Raw genomic sequence first — 10,269 nt, forward strand, 5'->3', positions numbered from 1 at the left:
TGAAACTGAAGGGTGAGCAATTCAAATAAATAATCATAAATATTATGGATTTTAAACATTTAGGTACATAAGATACTTAATCTTATAAAGACTGAAAACTTAAATTCTTGTAAATCTAACTACACTGTCCGATTTACAGTAGCTGTTACAGCAAAAACATGCCATGCGATTGTTTGAGGACGGCGCCCTTTTTCAGAATATTTTTCCACCGTCACAGGTTTCCTACATTCACATTTAACGATAAAATATTCACTTACTTTTTGAAAATCTTCCTCTGATTTGTCATCCAAAGGGTCCCAGCTATAACATGTAGTGTCGTTTTGTTAGATAAAATCTGTTTAGTTGGCGCCATCGATTTGAGTAATCCACTCGTTCAACTTGCATAGAAAATCTACCCCAAAACTTTGTTCCACAAGTCAAAATATGCTTATATTTACTCCTCCGATACCCTAAAAATGTAATCAAACTATAATATTTCTTACGGAAAGAAGTATATTCAATAGGGAACCCATTTTAGCAAGTGTATAATGTCTTCATGGCGTGCGCAAACACGAATTTCCAAAACTGTGTCCTTCTGCTAAAACTGATATTTCTTATTTGTTTTTGAAGTTACAAGCCTGAAACCTTGAACATACACTGCTGACACCACGTGGAAGCCATAGGAATTGCATCCAGGGAGTTCATTCTCAATATGACCTCTCTCTTGCATTTCTAAGAAGATTTATATCTATTGTGTTAGTCTCCTACATTATTTTAACATTTCTACAAACTTCAAAGTGTTTACTTTCCAATGGTACCAATTATATGCATATCCTGGCTTCAGGGCCTGAGCTACATGCAGTTTACTTTGGAAAAGTCAGTCAGGCGGAAATTGAGAAAAATAGACCCTAGCCTGAAGAAGAGACACTATTATGTAATTGAGATGGACTGAGATAATATTTGGGTAGCACCGTGATTCATTAATCATATGCTGCCTTCCCAGCTCCTATGTTCTTACCTCTTTCCCTGTCTGCCTTTCACACCTCCCCTTTCTTCCTCTGTTTTTTTTTATAAACAACAGATGTGCATTGAAGTACAGATTGAACTTGTAGTTATATTACAATTATAATATTTATAATGCATGTATTTATAACACTTGGATAATGAACTTCTTTCAATAAAGCATTTCACATTCTCTCCTGGTTGAAATTTAAGTTGATGAAATACTACACCCATCCTGTGTTTTTTGTTTTTTTTACCTTTATTTAACCAGGAAGGGCTCATTGAGATTTAAAATCTATTTTTCAAGAGCGTCCTGGCCAAGATCGGCAGCACCAAGTCGTTACAAAAATGACAGACAAACAACATGAAAAACTACAAGTAATCTAGTAAAAAACATAGAATTCACAAGAGTATAGCAAAATCAAAATCAGCAAATTAAAAACATTGACAGGTCAGGGAATCAGTCTCAAGATCATTCATCAGTGATTTAAAAATACCAATCGGGACAAGTTCTTCCAGTTTAAAAGTATTTTGTAAGGTGATCCAAGACAATGGCGCAGAGTACATAAAAGCCCTTTTACCAAATTTAGTTCGGACATTTGGAACAGTTAGCAGGATAAAGTCCAGCGAACGAAGAGAGTACCCACCACATTTCTGAACAATAAAAATGCACAAATAAAAAGGTAGCAAATCCAAAATGGCTTTGTAAATAAAAGTATACCAGTGCCTGAGCCTACGAGTGACTAGAGAAGGCCAGCCAACCCTGGTCTACAAAGTGCAGTGGTGCATAAGTGTTTTGCAGTTTAAAATAAATCTCAAAGTGCCACGATAAAGAGTGTCAATTGATCTCAAACACTGAGCGGAAGCATTCATATATAAAATATCCCCATAGTCTAGTAAAGACATAAATGTAGCTGACATTAGCCTCCTTCTGGCTTCAATAGAAAAACAGGTCTTATTCCTAAAATAAAATCCCAATTTCAGCTTCAATTTTTTTGTAAATTGTTGAATATGCAATTTAAAAGAGAGGTCATCATCAATTAAAATTCCAAGATATTTATATGAGGTTACAACCTCAATCTCATTGCCCTGACAGGTAGTAATAGGTGAAAGGTTCAGAGGTCTATTTCTTGCTTTAGAAAACACTAGTTTAGTTTTGTCAGTATTGAGGATATGTTTATCAGATCAATGCAGATGAAGGGCATTAGATATTGAGATGAACTGGTTTTACAGTATTTACATGATGCATAGGAGGTGTAGTGTACTGTTTTTTAAATTCTATTTCTGTATATATGAATTACAAATCAGCCTTTAACTAGTTAAATCATGTGTCTAGTCTATTGCATAGTTACAATGTGTAACCATTGATGTCCCAGGACCAATATTGGTAAACACTGTTGAAGTGTATAATTGTAATACATACATGCAGACACATCATCATTCAAAGACTGGAGTTTAATACACCTGTTATTGGATATGACTGAAAAACAATCTCAAACACATTCATACCTGAACTGCACTTTTATTTGCCAAGGTAGAGTAAATGATCAGTGAATATTTGCACCGAGCTGTCTGTCTAAACTACTGGCACACAGCTCAGACACCCATGCATACCCCACAAGACATGCCACCAGAGGTCTCTTCACAGTCCAAGTCCAGAACAGACTATGGGAGGTGCACAGTACTACATAGAGCCATGGATACATGGAACTCTAGATTTAAAAAACAGATTAAAAAAACACCTTATGGAACAGCGGGGACTGTGAAGCAACACAAACATTGGCACAGACACTTACTTACACACACACTCATACACACATACGACAACAAACGCACTATACATTCACATGGATATAGTAATGTAGATATGTGGTAGTGGGGGTGGGTATCATTTGTGGAACGTTCCAACAGCAATCTGTTCCAAAAACTTTGAAGTACAAGGTTGCCAACAAACAATGCATACAAAGTAGCATGATCAATTCACATAGCTAACTAGCTGCTGAATAGCCATCAACTCACCATGTATCGTATTCTTAATGTTTGTCCATAGGCTACCTGAGTGAGGACATAATAAACGTGGTGAGTGGAAAAACTTGATGAAATAGTCCACCCTGGTAGTGGTGGAGGAGGGGCCTGAGGGCACACAGTGTGTTGTGAAATCTGTGAATGTACTGTACTGTTTAAAAATGTTATAAACTGCCGTAATTTTGCTGGACCCCAAGAAGAGTAGTGGGGATCCATAATAAATGCAAAAATAGAAATCGATTAAATGTACAGGCTACAATGTCGGTGTATCATGCATGGTAATAACTACATGTACACCTGAAGTCGGAAGTTTACACACACTTAGGTTGGAGTCATTAAAACTCCTTTTTCAACCACTCCACAAATTTCTTGTAAACAAACTATTGTTTGGCAAGTCGGTTAGGACATCTACTTTGTGCAGACAGAAGTAATTTTTCCAACAATTGTTTACAGACAGATTATTTCACTTATAATTCACTGTATCACAATTCCAGTGGGTCAGAGGTTTACATACACTAAGGTGACTGTCCCTTACACAGCTTGGAAAATTCCAGAAAATGATGGCTTTCGAAGCTTCTGATAGGCTAATTAACATCATTTGAGTCAGTTGGAGGTGTACCTGTGGATGTATTTCAAGGGCTACCTTCAAACTCACTAACTCTTTGCTTGATCTCCATGGGAAAATCAAAAGAAATCAGCCAAGACCTCAGAATTTCTTTTGTAGATCTCCACAAGTCTGCTTCATCCTTGGGAGCAATTTCCAAACGCCTGAAGGTACCACGTTCATCTATGTTCAAACATTCAAATTGAACAACAATTCCATGTGAATCCTATAACTCTGATGTGCAGTCTTTCCATTGTAGAGTTTATGTCATCCTATCATCGATGAGAATGTCTCAGATGACAACCGAACTGACATCATATTCATTAAGTACCACCGCATATGTTCAATTGTTCGGATTACCAGAAAATAGTTCATTTCCCCCCACCTTCTGATGTTCCCAGAATCTCTATGTTAACCAAGGGGTTTTCAAATGTCACATCAGTAGGGTAGAGAGAGGAAAAAGGGGGGAAGAGGTATTTATGATGTCATGACAGTACATACACAGATCGGCTAGGTAGCTCGCTACATAGGCATACAGGTATTTGTATCCTCCACTGCACAATGAGTAGGAACATATGTAATAACTATGTTATTTAATCTATCTGCATTGCATAGCAAATATCAGCAAGGCAAGCTTCAAAAATTGAACATTGAATTTGCAGTAAATGCTTTAGCTAACTAGATTCTTTACACCCACTGTTTCACAAGACGACAGTCTGGTTTGCTGGTTGTTTCACGCATCCCTAAAACCTTAAACAACCAGAATTACAATTTCATACTCATGTCACAACACCCATAAATCTAGCCAGCTAGCTTGCTAAATCACGATTTTCGTAAATGAACTTTATGATTAAAAAAAATGCAATCGTTTGTCTCTACATTAACTAACTTACAGTGCCTTGCGAAAGTATTCGGCCCCCTTGAACTTTGCGACCTTTTGCCACATTTCAGGCTTTAAACATAAAGATATAAAACTGTATTTTTTTGTGAAGAATCAACAACAAGTGGGACACAATCATGAAGTGGAACGACATTTATTGGATATTTCAAACTTTTTTAACAAATCAAAAACTGAAATATTGGCCGTGCAAAATTATTCAGCCCCTTTACTTTCAGTGCAGCAAACTCTCTCCAGAAGTTCAGTGAGGATCTCTGAATGATCCAATGTTGACCTAAATGACTAATGATGATAAATACAATCCACCTGTGTGTAATCAAGTCTCCGTATAAATGCACCTGCACTGTGATAGTCTCAGAGGTCCTTTAAAAGCGCAGAGAGCATCATGAAGAACAAGGAACACACCAGACAGGTCCGAGATACTGTTGTGAAGAAGTTTAAAGCCGGATTTGGATACAAAAAGATTTCAAGCTTTAAACATCCCAAGGAGCACTGTGCAAGCGATAATATTGAAATGGAAGGAGTATCAGACCACTGCAAATCTACCAAGACCTGGCCGTCCCTCTAAACTTTCAGCTCATACAAGGAGAAGACTGATCAGAGATGCAGCCAAGAGGCCCATGATCACTCTGGGTGAACTGCAGAGATCTACAGCTGAGGTGGGAGACTCTGTCCATAGGACAACAATCAGTCGTATATTGCACAAATCTGGCCTTTATGGAAGAGTGGCAAGAAAGCCATTTCTTAAAGATATCCATAAAAAGTGTCGGTTAAAGTTTGCCACAAGCCACCTGGGAGACACACCAAACATGTGGAAGAAGGTGCTCTGGTCAGATGAAACCAAAATTGAACTTTTTGGTAACAATGCAAAACGTTATGTTTGGCGTAAAAGCAACACCCTGAACACTCCATCCCCACTGTCAAACATGGTGGTGGCAGCATCATGGTTTGGGCCTGCTTTTCTTCAGCAGGGACAGGGAAGATGGTTAAAATTGATGGGAAGATGGATGGAGCCAAATACAGGACCATTCTGGAAGAAAACCTGATGGAGTCTGCAAAAGACCTGAGACTGGGACGGAGATTTGTCTTCCAACAAGACAATGATCCAAAACATAAAGCAAAATCTACAATGGAATGGTTCAAAAAATAAACATATCCAGGTGTTAGAATGGCCAAGTCAAAGTCCAGACCTGAATCCAATCGAGAATCTGTGGAAAGAACTGAAAACTGCTGTTCACAAATGCTCTCCATCCAAACTCACTGAGCTCGAGCTGTTTTGCAAGGAGGAATGGGAAAAAAATTCAGTCTCTCGATGTGCAAAACTGATAGAGACATACCCCAAGCGACTTACAGCTGTAATCGCAGCAAAAGGTGGCGCTACAAAGTATTAACTTAAGGGGGCTGAATAATTTTGCACGCCCAATTTATCAGTTTTTGATTTGTTAAAAAAGTTTGAAATATCCAATAAATGTCGTTCCACTTCATGATTGTGTCCCACTTGTTGTTGATTCTTCACAAAAAAATACAGTTTTATATCTTTATGTTTGAAACCTGAAATGTGGCAAAAGGTCGCAAAGTTCAAGGGGGCCGAATACTTTCGCAAGGCACTGTATTCCTGTCAAATGTATTTTTTTTTTAATGATTCGATATGACGTTATAATCACTTACATTTGCTTCCATCCTAGTATTTTTGTCAGCCATGTTTGCTGAAGAAAGTCTAACAGTCACTAGAGCGTGCAGCAGCCTCAGCAGCAGCAGCCTCCCCCGGTCCTAGTGCCGCCCTGTAAAAAGTTTAAGATGCGATGGAACGGTTGACGGGAAAAAAAATTGCTGAAAAGGGGGGGGATTTATTTAGGGGGGGGGGCTAATTAATATTTTAGGGGGTTAAAGCCCCTGTGTATGTAGATATTCCATAAAATATCTGCCGTTTCCAGCTACAATAGTCACTTGTCAATAATCATAAAAACCAAGATGGCGGCGCAGTAAGACATGTATATCTGTCTTTGTCTTATCCCTTCTAAATGGCTGGTCTTTTTTCATACATATCTTAATCTCACGTCTGTCTACGAACTAAATATACTTTCCTGCAACCCGCCTCACCCACGAATCTGCTATTTCTATTCTTTATAACTAGAACGTCCATCAGGAGCTAGCCAGCTAACTAGCTACTAGTCTTTGATAGCCACAGCTAGCGGTCCTGGCCTTTTTTTCCCCAGCATCAGCCAGTCTTAGCTCGGAAAACACCTGCCAGTCTTGCACAGCGCGATATCAACCCAGAGCATATCGGACTGCTTCTATCTACCATATCACCATATTCCTGCTGCTCTGGATCATTACACCGAATCATTACTCCTAGCTAGCTGCAAACGAGTGGCTACTGTTAGCTAACTCCTCTGTCCCGAAGCGAGCACTAGCTAGCCTTAAGCTAGCCTCAAGGTTTTCTAATGATCAATTAGCCTTTTAAAATGACAAAATTGGATTAGCTAACACAATGTGCCATTGGAAGACAGGAGTGATGGTTGCTGATAATGGGCCTATGTCATCCTAAATCATCCGTTTCCAGCTACAATGGGTCATTTACAACATGAACAATGTCTACATTGTATTCCTAATCAATTTGATGTTATTTTAATGGACAAAACATTGGCTTTTCTTTCAAGAACCAGGACATTTCTAAGTCACCCCAAACTTTTGAACAGCAGTGTGTATATATATATATATATATATATATATATATATATATATAATTATTTACTGTATATACATTATATTACATAAAGCTACATTATAGCCTTATTAATGACCTTATATACAGTATATTATATAAAGCTACATTATTTAATGTATATACAGTAGTTTATATAAAGCTACATTATATCCCTCTTTTTCTCTGACTGTTTCTCAGTGAAATGTAATGTAAGTGAATTGATGTGATCAAACTAAAAAGCTTGTAAATGTTACACATAGTTTTTCTCAGTTCAGTTCCCAAAGTAATGGAACAGTTACTTCTGCCGTCAAATAAGTAGATATATTTGGTATGATTAAAAGGAAATAAATTGTTGAATTCCTCTGCCAAATGTTCCATGTGTTGAACAGTGTTTACAGTGTTGCGTGTTTCCATGGAGACGGTCGTGGTGATTACTAAGGCTGCTCACTAAGGTCCCCCCAGTGTTGATACCAGCGGGGACCTTCTCTCAACTCCCTCACTTCCTGTCCCTGCTGAGATCATGTTCATCTGCTCAGCAGCTGCACACACAAACACACACACACACACACACACACACACACACACACACACACACACACACACACACACAGATTCACAGATCTGTTCCTAGGTAGCGTATTCCTAGCGGTGTGTGTATGGGGCCATGTTATTGAGGATAACCAGTAAAGTAGTGGGAAATGCTTCAGATACCCCTTATCTTCCTGTCATCGTCCTGTGTGAGTTTATTCCCGGTTCATAGTGTTGACTAAATTTGATTAAACAGACTAGTTTTAGACATTTAAAGAGACTTCCTCCATGGCCATGAAAGGATTTGATCACAAGATAAGCAGAAGGGAATGGGGTAGTAGGGGATGGGGGAGTAGGGAATAGGGTATTAGGGAATGGGGGAGTGGGGAATGGGGTAGTATGGGATGGGGGAGTAGGGAATGGGGTGGGATGGGTAGTAGGGGAGGGGGGAGTAGGGAATGGGGTAGTAGGGAATGGGGGAGTAGGGAATGGGGTAGTAGGGAATGGGGGAGTAGGGAATGGGGTAGTAGGGGATGGGTGAGTAGGGAATGGGGTAGTAGGGAATGGGTGAGTAGGGAATGGGGTAGTAGGGAATGGGGGAGTAGGGAATGGGGTAGTAGGGAACGGGGGAGTACGGAATGGGGTAGTAGGGGATGGGGGAGTAGGGAATGGGGTAGTATGGGATGGGGGAGTAGGGAATGGGGAGTAGGGAATGTGTAGTAGGGGATGGGGGAGTAGGGGATGGGGTAGTAGGGAATGGGGGAGTAGGGAATTGGGTAGTAGGGAATGGGGGAGTAGGGAATTGGGTAGTAGGGAATGGGGTAGTAGGGAATGGGTGGGGTGGGTAGTAGGGGATGGGGAGAAGGGAATGGGGTAGTAGGGGATGGGGGAGAAGGGAATGGGGTAGTAGGGAATGGGGGAGTAGGGAATGGGGAAGTAGGGGAGTAGGGAATGGGGTAGTAGGGGATGGGGAGTAGGGAATGGGGTAGTAGGGAATGGGGTGGGATAGGGTAGTAGGGATGGGGGGGAGTAGGGAATTGGGTAGTAGGGAATGGGGGAGTAGGGAATTGGTAGTAGGGAATGGGGTAGTATGGATGGGGAGTAGGGAATGGGGGAGTAGGGAATGTGTAGTAGGGGATGGGGGAGTAGGGATGGGGGAGTAGGGAATGGGGTAGTAGGGATGGGGGAGTAGGAATTGGGTAGTAGGGAATGGGGTAGGAGGATGGGGTGGGGTGGGTAGTAGGGAATGGGGGAGTAGGGAATGGGGTAGTAGGGGATGGGGGAGTAGGGGATGGTAGTAGGGAATAGGGTAGTATGGGATGGGGGAGTAGGGAATGGGGTAGTAGGGGATAGGGGAGTAGGGGATGGGGGAGGTAGGGAATGGGGTAGTAGGGGATAGGGGAGTAGGGAATGGGGTGGGATGGGTAGTAGGGGATGGGGAGAAGGGAATGGGGTAGTAGGGGATGGAGAGAAGGGAATGGGGTAGTAGGGAATGGGGGAGTAGGGAATGGGGAAGTAGGGGAGTAGGAATGGGGTAGTAGGGGATGGGGAGTAGGGAATGGGGTAGTATGTGATGGGGGAGTAGGGAATGGGTAGTAGGGGATTGGGTAGTAGGGAATGGGGTAGTAGGGAATGGGGGAGTAGGGGATGGGGTAGTATGGGATGGGGTAGTATGTGATGGGGGAGTAGGGAAAGGGGGAGTAGGGAATTGGGTAGTAGGGAATGGGGTAGTAAGGGAACGGGGTGGGGATGGGTATTAGGGAATGGGGGAGTAGGGGATGGGGGAGTAGGGAATGGGGGAGTAGGGAATTGGGTAGTAGGGAATGGGGTAGTAGGGAATGGGGTGGGGTGGGTAGTAGGGGATGGGGAGAAGGGAATGGGGTAGTAGGGGATGGGAGAAGGGAATGGGGTAGTAGGGAATGGGGGAGTAGGGAATGGGGGAGTAGGGAATGGGGAAGTAGGGGGTAGGGAATGGGGTAGTAGGGGATGGGGGAGTAGGGAATGGGGTAGTAGGGAATGGGGTGGGATAGGTAGTAGGGTATGGGGGAGTAGGGAATGGGGGAGTAGGGAATTGGGTAGTAGGGAATGGGGGAGTAGGAATTGGGTAGTAGGGAATGGGGTAGTATGGGATGGGGTAGTAGGGATGGGGAGAAGGGAATGGGGTAGTAGGGAATGTTGGGAGTGTGAAATGTGTGAAGTCGGGGGTAGGGAATGGGGTAGTAGGGGATGGGGGAGTAGGGAATGGGGTAGTGGGGGAATGGGGTGGGATAGGTAGTAGGGAATGGGGAGTAGGAATGGTGGGAGAAGGGGATGGGGGAGTAGGGGATGGGGTAGTAGGGAATGGGTAGTATGTGATGGGGGAGTAGGGAATGGGGGAGTATGGGATGGGGTAGTATGTGATGGGTGAGTAGGGAATGGGGGAGTATGGGATGGGAGTAGGGAATGGGTATTATGGGATGGGGGAGTAGGGAATGGGTAGTAAGGAATGGGGTAGTAGGGAATGGGGGAGTAGGGAATTGGGTAGTA

This window comes from Oncorhynchus mykiss, chromosome 7, assembly GCF_057628025.1.
Source record: "Oncorhynchus mykiss isolate SJ-2025 chromosome 7, ASM5762802v1, whole genome shotgun sequence".
Lineage (NCBI taxonomy): Eukaryota > Metazoa > Chordata > Actinopteri > Salmoniformes > Salmonidae > Oncorhynchus > Oncorhynchus mykiss.